Below are 10,330 nucleotides of genomic sequence, written 5' to 3'. Positions count from 1 at the left end.
ATATATCATGTTTAAGCTAGCGAAGGACCGCGGGGGTTGAAAATGATATGCCAGGAGTTCGCTGTTCTCGCTGCTCTAGCGAGTTTGAATCCCAGCTAGCTATCGAAGCTGGTGGTAACAGACGCTCCAACGTAGAAGCATTTTTGCAAAAATGTGTTGTCTTAATAAACTGAGCAGATATTTGAAATTTACACAGCTACATTCTCGCCTGAAAATACCTTAAAAGTTTACTTTGTGACCCAGAAAGAGTAATAAGAGTAATATTAAAACTAAGTGGCTGCCGCCATTGTTTGAAACTAGAATCGGCTGGGCCGCTATGAATTCTGGCATAGGGTGGGCCACGAAGGATACACCTGACCCATCCTTCAAAGCTGTGGAAAGTATTGTATTGTTTTGAGAGCCTTTTGTTGGTGGAGTTAAGTATTGATTTTATGTACAATTCCACGGGTAGACGCGATCTGTACGGTCCGACTTTGCACGTGCGCAGTAAGGATCGTGGAGTCCGATCCGTAACTTTTTTTTCTCGTTTTTTTTTCTACATTATATTGAAATGTTTCATTATTGCAAACATTTTCTCTCAGGCGGAGAGAGGTCGTGGAGTGTCAGCCTATGGTATCTGAGGTCCAGAGAGATGACCTGCGCTGTTTTCCTCTGAGGAGGTAAGACTGTCCTAATTTATTTATAATTTAATTATTATTCAAATTGGGCATGATTTATACTTATATTGAAGCAGTACGGTATTTGCTGGGGTAATGCATTGGCCAACTTTATTATCTTGTGCTACCACTCCAGTCAAGGCCCTTGCCAGTGTTATATTGAAATCCTTACCCTGAACATTTCTGCCAGTACAAGAGTCCCCATGCTAAATCGAAATTGTGAAACAGAAAGGCAATCTCATAATTTTGACTTAGCATGTATTTTTTTTTTTTGTGCTAGAAATAGGACTTCTATAGTCTGAGATTGTTAGGAAAGAATACTAAGGCAGGTCACAGAATCTGATTGGTCACAGATTTTGGTGCAACTTAGAACATAATATGTATTTTCATATTGATACTGGGTTTTGTGGGAGGTGTTTCTATTCCAGTGCAAAAGACGTATTCATGAGAGATTTTTGAAGTAGGTAGGTTTTGCTGTTGATGACACAGTCAGGCATATAACATGGTGCAGACTGTCCAAGACAGCTACCCAGGAATTTTCTGTGCTGAGTAAATGACAATATTTTGGTGAATGTATTGTTTAGATATCTGAACATTTCATCGGATCACAAGCAAAGACCTCCTGGGACCTTCAATGCATCCCTTGACAAAGTTGTGCCTGGCCTGCTGAAACTGTACTGGTCTAAGAAGGAGCTCTTGGTGAGGAGATGGAAGACCTCCTGGATAAACTTGATGAACAGGTGAGTGAAGTGCTCCTTTATCTGACATTTGCAGAAGAGAGTATACTTTTCTCTTAACAGAAACTGAAAAGATGTTGGCTTCAAATAAAACACATCAGTGGACATGTCCGTAAAAATGAATGTCATGAGTCATTGCTTTGTTCTTATTTGGCAGTATTTTATTTAATTTGTAAAAAGAAAGTAAAATTGTTAACATGGTGGTGTTGTTGTTTTTTTGGGGCGGGGGGTTGTACGTTTTGCGTGTTGCTGGGTCTGACCTGTGCTTTACTCTCATTACTATGAGAGTTCTGATTTTGCATTGTGTATAGTACACCATGTTACTTCACTAATTGAAATTTTGTTTTCCACTGAACACTCTTTAGACATCCAACACTGTGTCCAACGGGCACTGAGAGGCCTGCCCATTTTCCTCAAGACAAGATGCAACAGAGGTTTTCCTGAAGTGCTTAGTAAGTACAAAAACTAATGCAAGTAAAACTAATTGCTATGAGATGTTTTTAAAGGATGAGTTTATCCAAAATGGAAATGTACACTTTCTCAGTGCAGTCCAGATAATTTTATAGTGGGGATTGCAGTTGTCATAACTCTCACTCCTTTTTTTTCTGCTGAGCAGCTGCTGGGCATTGTTAGTGGTTGTTCCATAGCAGAAAATATTTTTGTACAAAACTCACAAGGTGGCATTAATTAAAAAAAAATAAGCTTTTTCTTCTTAAAACCTCCATGGGTCAAAAACGACCAGCATGGTATAGAGGTTAAAGTTAAAATCTTTAGAAATTTGTTTTGTCTTTAGTTTTTCTTAGCTTTCAATAATTCTTATTTTACTTTTCTTCAGGACACTGACATTTTGGAACCAGTGTTGAACGGTGCATCAGTTGCCATCCTCACCATCCTACAAGATGACGATGCTGATACGTCTGTGCGAGAACATCCAGTTGTGTTGGAAGGGACATCGTGCTACATAACATTCCAGATCTCTCTACTGCCCTGGCACACCTCTTTGGCCTTCTGTATGCCCTCAACATTGATTACCCAAAGCAGATGAGTTTTACCTTTGAAGCAATTCAGGCCATCTTATTTTGGCCTGGTCGGACAATATGAAGGTGAAGTGGATAAATCATTATTCGAAATGTAAATTTTAGTCAGATGAATCTGTATTGTTGAGAATATATGGTGAAAATTTGTCTTGTAGTATTTTAAAAGATTTGTTATAGTGTTAGTTTCCTCTTCATTGATGGTAACATTTCTAATACCTTTTAACTTCCATAGTTCATCATAGTAAGCCTGTGTAAAATGTCAATGTCTGGGTGCATAGGCAATCGTTTGTGGCACTACCCTATTTAATGTGCAATAGTTATGTTCAGCTTTTACAAGACGGTCAGGGTGTGTGTGTGTGTGTGTGCATGAATTATTAAGTTGCTGGACACTTTTCTTTTTGGTTCTGGACTCTGGAATTTTAACGTCTCTGCTGGGGTGCTCAAAGCACCCAAAAAGAAACTGGCAACACGTTTTTGTTTGTTTGTTATTTCTTTTCTTTCTTTCTTTTTGTTTTTTTAACAGAAATTCACCCTACTACCCATGACATTCTGAAATGTACTGAAAAGACTGTTGAACAAAATAAATAAGCTTTTAGATAACATTGAATTGTGCTTTGTTTTATTCTATATCTATTTATTAAGTGTTTTTCAAGTATAATAACAACATACATTTTCCTTTGTTTATATAGGTAAATTTTCAACTCACTGGAGTAAGAATTGTATGATTACTCAACAAGAATATCTGTGTTTGGTGAAGGCAGAAATACATGGCATTGAAACCAGAATTTCTTCGTTAGACTTCCAGGATTATCCTAATTAGGTGAACAAGAAGATCCAAGTTGGCAGAACTTGTAAATCTTAGTTGAGTCAACAACAGTTGGCAAAAGTTGAGAAAACTCAAAAATCTCTTGCATCATGTTGCCTTGAAATTTTAAGTTTTCTCAACATTTTCTTTTTTACAGTGTTTACTGATAGTTTGCGCTTTGTAAATGTATGCTGGGGGAACATTTTTTGACTCATCCATTTGAATTTGGTTAGTGTTTAGAGTTTGGGGTGTGGCTGCTTTGACTAGCATGTGTACTTACAGGCAACTGTAGCCTGTTTCTGTTTAGCCTCAGTTTAGCCTCATAAACTGAGTAATAATGCAATTTATTGAGCTAAATCTCTCAACTGCATTTGTGCTTTCGATGTCCTGTGGGGCATTTTTAATGGAATTTTCAGCCTACTTTCTGTTACAGTTATGTACCCCGTACTGAGTTTTATTAGAGTATTATTAGCGTATTACTTTGCTCTAACTTGTATTACACCTGTACAAAGTTTATGTCTGTATCTTACTAACCAAACTTGGTAGTGTTAGCTGATAACACTTTACTTTTTCATTACTTTGGATGCAGAAACTAACAGTGGACATCACAGTGACTGTGTCTATCTTTTATATACATTCTGTGAATGACCCTAACACTAACATTAACTCTGCCTTTAAGCAGACACGAAGAAGCCTTTGAAAAAGGAAATGGAAATTATTCAGTAGGGGCTTATGTCATTATTAGAGGAGTGCAGCATCAGATCATTAGGCAACTTTCTGCAGCTGACGTAATTATTGGATATTGAACATCCAATGAGTTTTACATCATGGCCACTTGAAAACAGAGGTGACAGAATGATTACACTCTTCTATCCAATACTAAAGGTTCCTGCCATTTACTGATGACATTTTCAATTGATTGCAATAATTTTACAGTCCATTTAAAAAGAAAGAACTGCAACGGTAGTGTTGAGGCGCTCCTAAACTCAATTAAGTCCCTCTGGTGATGCTAGAGCCTTGAGAGCCAAAGTGAATGTGATTGCAGCACCGTGTGTGTGTGTGTGATTGCTTAGCCTGCTAATCTGTAAAAAGTACCAACATAAAAATGAACTCCAATCAGGCAAAAAGAGTGCCTCTAAACCAAGTAATTACAAAACTTCAGGTTTCTTTGTCACAGTGGCAATGATTTACATAGCCTTTCCATGCTCGGACTCTTTGGCTCCTGTCACATCTTATATGATCTCTACTTTGTCTCACACTGAACTAAAATTGACTTTTTTTTGGACTGGTCTTCAGATCAAAAGCTAATTTCCTGAGTGTCTGATTTCCTAAATCACAGTCTGAAGTGTAAAAACCACACAGGCTTGGTGCTGCCAGGTTCCCATATAACCAGAATGGTTATATGGGAACCTGACTTAATGAGCTTCGTGCCACAGGCAGATACTGCAATTATGATTTCCAATCCCTTCCTTAGTGGCACAGTGACTATTTTTGGAGTGCTAGCAGGTGCAGTGCTGTAATCTGATTCATTTATTTCAACAAGGTTTTTAAATGTCAGCTGAGCGAAATGGTACTAAGAGGGAAAGGCTCTTGACCTCTTGTTTCCAGAGCCAGCTTTAATTTTAGGGTGCAGGTGCAGCTGTATAAATAGACTAAATACATGAGTTTTTCAGAAAGTTTTTTGAGCAGCATTAATAATTTGGGTCAGCAGATTTTTTTTAAAGCCCAGAGAGAGAGAGGTGCTGCGGTGTAATTAAGGAGAAAAATAATAATGCATGTGTGTTAGCCCAAATTAGCTGGATTTTTTGTTTTTAGTTACTGATTTCCAAAACTGAACATAATTTTCAGGTAATGTATATCGATCATCTGACTAAGTTAGGCAGCTCATAGCAAAAACATAAAATGTGTTTGTTACCAGGCTACTTTATTTGCCATATTTTGTGAGTCATTTTAATTATTAGTGAGGTAGCAGTACATAATGATACATGTATGTAAATTGAGAAAAATATGCCTGTTCTGTACTTTTGATTGAAGTAAAATAAAAATCAATAGACAGCTGTGATGGAGTTCCTCTGTTGTGTAACGGACTCACCTGGAGATAAGTTCAGTCATGAATTATGTGTTCATTAATCTAACCATACTGGCTGTCTTTTGCACCCTGTTATAGGCCAGGATTGATGCTGGGATGTGGAAATGCATGGTGTTCAAACTGAACCCTTTATGTAGTAAAACCTCTTTTTTTTTTAAATAAACGAAAGGCTTTGAGACTTTTGTTCGGGCAGTGTGAGAGCATGACACTAAATAAGAATTGGCATGCCTGAATCACCTTTATCCATCATTACACAGTAGTGGTCACAGCAAGTAGGACTAATAGCATCAAAATCCTTGAAAGTATTATAAAATAAACATAAGTGCAATTTAGTGTCTATGGATTTCTGTGTCATTTATATAGTACAGTGCATTATATATCATGGAGACGAATTTTAGAGATCTAAAACTGTGAAAAGTTAAAAAATGGTAGCAAGTGTTAGACTTTGAGTAAAAAAAATATTCAAACAAATTATCTGTGAAAAAATGACTGAGTGTGTTTGATTATGTGAGATCAAATCTGTGTTGGGTTTATACATACGGAGATCAATAACCTGTAATTTAATAGACTTCATTTCTTTTCATGTGGTGCATTGTTTTAACAGTGTGGTACAAAAGCAGGCACAGTAACTATATACATATATATATATATGTATGTATGTATATATACCCTCCAAGATGACTCTGTGTAGCACAGGCCCAGTAGACTTAATTATTAACAAAAGGTTCTTCAGTTACTGATTTAGAGCTGGTAGGTTGTGGGGTGACCGTGGTTCAGGGGTTTGGGAAGCTAATCTTGTAACCGGAAGGTTGCCGTTTCGATCCCCACCTCTATGTGTCTTGGTCGTTGTGTCCTTGGGCAAGACACTTCACCTACCACCTACTGGTGATGGGCCGATATGGCAGCCTCGCTTCTGTCAGTCTGCCCCAGGGCAGCTGTGGCTACAACTGTAGCTTGCCTCCACCAGTGTGTGAATGAATAGTGGAATTGTAAAGTGCTTTGAGGGTCTCAAAAAGCACTATATAAATGCAATCCATTATTAGTGTAGTCCACAAATTACTCTTTTACTGACATTAAATCTAACATGACCCCACAATTGGGATGAGATTAGATATATAGGAGTACTGATGCAGGTTAAATCCTGTAATTAAGTGATAAATCACTGAAAAATGCTAAAATTTTTGAGCCAACCTTAAGTATTCTGGGAAACCATTCCTCGAAATATGGTGCCTAATAAGTCAAGTTTGAAATTGCTGTAATTTGCCCCTCTGAGTTTCTATCTTAGTAACTTATTGCATTTGCTCTCTGCTAAACTATTAATTCATTTTTTAAATCGTGTTTCTCTGAGACTCAAAAGACAGATTGAAGTTGGATGCAGCTGTCAGAGGAAGGTGAATTACAAATATCCCTAAAACAAGATAGAAATTTCAAGAATTTATTTATTTGCTGTATACAGTTGTTATAATTAGCATAATATTCCTTATATATCCTAGTACATACAAAACAGTGTTGTATTTACACTCATAGTTGATAAGCCATTTTTTAACTTAAATAACTTCCCAGTTAAAATGCTTCTAATTCACATTCAGATGTTGGGGATTTGCTGAACTGTTGATGCTGGGTTTTTTTATTCATTGGGGAACTTCTCTGTTGAATAAGGACTGATTAAAACTGCATTTCTATTGATTCTGCCCCCTAGTAGTGGAAGGTGACTGATGTGGTCTCCCAGGTTCTGTTAGTGGAAGCTAAGATGAAACTATCTGTATCAGCAGGCTGGTCTATTTTTGGAAGTTGCTCACACCAAACCTTCAGTGTTCTCCCACACTCTGACCTGTGGTCACTTTCTAACAAGGCAACACATCCAGTTTTGGCTTTGTGTCTTTGGAACTACAGGGTCTATGTAGCAAATAATAATACTGAACCAGCTGCTGTGTAATTATAAAAGTAATTCCACTGCGAGAATCACAGATAAAGGTCCAGATTGTTGCGACTATTACTCTCAAAAGTTGCCACTGCACAATCGCAAGAGAAATATGCTTTGGTTTATGAGATGAATAAATCAACATTAATATTCTGCTCATGTACAGAATTTCAATTTCATTATTCATTTTCTGTTACAGAACCTGAAGAATTTAAATACAAAACAACTGTTAATGATGAAAATATTTATTTCCATTTATGAAGAATGACAGCCAAGAATCCAAACAGCATGTGTTACAAGTGTAAGACTGATCACATGTTACTGGTGAGTAGTTGTACTTTGTAATGCTGTGAGCATCAGCAGTGTTTGCCTTTAATATCTCCTTCAAAACAAAACCCCCCGTTAACTTATGCGATTCACTGAGTTCTCATCAGCGATGCAGTCTTGAGCAGAACAGTTTTAGATTCATCATCTTAGCTTCACGGTGTTGTCTCTGAGTCTCGAACAGACTGGCCTCCTATGATGTACAATTCTGCATGCGATGTATTATAACCCACAATTGTGCTTCAAAATTATTATACCAGGAGCAATGGGGGAAGTGAGTGTCATAGTTACAGAACCACAGAGACTCTGTAGGGCAGAGGCTGAGGTGGGTTGGATGGGTCAACAGAGAATTTCATGTGTTTTCATATCGCCTATATGGCATGCCCACAAACAAATCTTATAATGAAAGTACAAATGCATGACTTGATGTAAGAGTTTCTGTAGTTTCTGAAAGCACACTTGTCTAAAATGTAGCTAAAATGCAGCGTAACCTTGCTCTTTAGTGGTCTGCTGTTGACCTGGTGGATTTAACCTTGCTGATGATGGACTATTAAATAAACCCCAATCCTCATCCAAAGCCAAAACACGCATTTATTGTGTTAAAGTAAGGACCTATATCACATAGTTAAATTATAGCCTCACCATCTCAGTCCTCACAAATGCAACACAAAACCGCAACCGCCCCTACCCCCAAAATCAATAAAAGTCAGCATTATGTTAATGAATCTCTGCAATGACTCTGCAGCTGTTTACCTCAATTCCAGCTTCCTTTATGTTGGTGAACTGTTTCTGAGGTGACCTGCAGCATATTACAGCTTATTGCTGATGGACATACATCTACCCCCTGTGCTCTGTATTTCAACATCAGACATCAAACTAGACTTTGATGGTTGTGCAATGAGAGGCAGATCACAGTCAGGCTAACACTGCACAGCAAACACGGTCATGCACAAACGTCACACAGGTGTATTTTATTCTCATCTGACTGCACTGTGCGCATTACACAACTGGCAATATGTAAGGTTTTTTAAAGGTTATCACAGCACTTCATTGTTTGGTGTAAATAATAATTTCATTGTAACCTGTAACTACACCAGATAAATGCATTCATTGATAAAAAGTCCATATTTTGAAAGATATAATTTGTGTTAATTGGATGATTTGTTGGTCTCCAACTGCCCTTTTTCATTTTAAGGTAAACATTCAAAGAGAAACAATCTGCAATCATTCAAGCTGTCATTATAAGCGACAGAGTGATGCATTGTTCTCTTGTTTCTTGCTACAATTCAATCTTGAGAAATCTAACAAGTCATGTTTTTGAAGTGCATATGTTAACAAAAAAAAAATCCCCTTATAAATATAACCTTGGAGGTTATATTTATGGTTGTGCTATATGTCGTCCATTGTGCGCCTCTGCAATCTGTTTCTGTGAAGTCCACCTGCTGTGTGTAGGGAAAATAAACTCAACACTTAAACTGTTCCCGCAGGTCTGTGTTCTCTCCATTAACACGGTCGACTCAAAGGAAGCAGCTTTCCACTCTGTTCTGCCTCCAGTGTGAATGTGAACTCAGCAGGCTGAACCCGTTTCTTTTGTGCCAATGCTATTTATGCTGCTTTTCTCCACAATCAACTGAGTCTTTGAATCCAGTAAATGCACTTTGATCCTTTTCTTCCTCAGGTGGACATTTTGACCAGACTATTGATCGTCTCTTAGCTTCACTAAAGAGGGCACTGTGACTGTTGCAATATATGGCTTTAATATTGACCACTCCATGTGAGTGTGTGTCAGTCTGCGGCTGTGTTAGCTGATAAGTCTGGCAGCATGTTTCTGTGGGGCACTCAGTTTCATACCAACCCTTGAATCACCATTTTGGTATTTGCAAAAATATGTGTGCCAGGGAACAACAAATTCAATGAAAATTGTATTAATCACTGTAAGCTGCTTTTGAGCCAACTGAAAATTGGGGGTTGGATGAGTATAAAAATAATTCCTGTAATTCCTAAAAAGGTAATGTGATACATTTATCAAACCCCTTACACTTTGATCACATCTCAGTTATTTAGTTTAAAATCCAAATTACAGAATACAAAATGAATGTGTCCTTTACCAAAATCTAAGTAGCCTGATGTCCACTGTAATCAGTGATGACTTTGACTAGTAGTGTGATAAATTGTATGTGCAATGTGTGACAAATAATGTGAAGTTAGCCAGCAAATGAAGCTTTGTTCTGTACATTAAAACCTAATCACGTACTTTTGGTGCCTAAACCAAAGGGTTAGTTTCTTTTAACTTATTATTTTTTAAGCCTAACCAAAGCATCCGGTGAAAACAAGAGAAATGCTGAAACTCAAAACTCAAACCAAATGTGTGTGCCACAGTTGTTTGGACTAAGTGACTGTGACCTCTCCACCCTCCAAATGTGGATTTTTGTTGCTCTTTAACCTAGAAGCACACTGCTCATTATTATGAGCATTAGTATGGCAAAAAGGACCTCCACTGAATGAGGTGAATATGACCTCATACATGGAGAATTTTACCTCCTGATTGTATGTGACTGATAGGAACTGATAACAGCAATTAAATATGTGCATAATATCTGAATATTGGGTGATGGATCTCTTTCTGTGTGAACACAATAACAATGCTTAATACACACCCCGGCACCATCTCGATAATATCCCATCCCTTCTAATGTGGAAGGTAAGAAAGAGAAAAGAAGGGAAGAATTATTCATGTAACATTGTGTAAAACAAAACGGGA

Source organism: Oreochromis aureus, linkage group 20, assembly GCF_013358895.1.
Source record: "Oreochromis aureus strain Israel breed Guangdong linkage group 20, ZZ_aureus, whole genome shotgun sequence".
Lineage (NCBI taxonomy): Eukaryota > Metazoa > Chordata > Actinopteri > Cichliformes > Cichlidae > Oreochromis > Oreochromis aureus.
The sequence above is the reverse complement of the archived record's forward strand: the minus strand, read 5'-3'. Positions refer to the sequence as shown.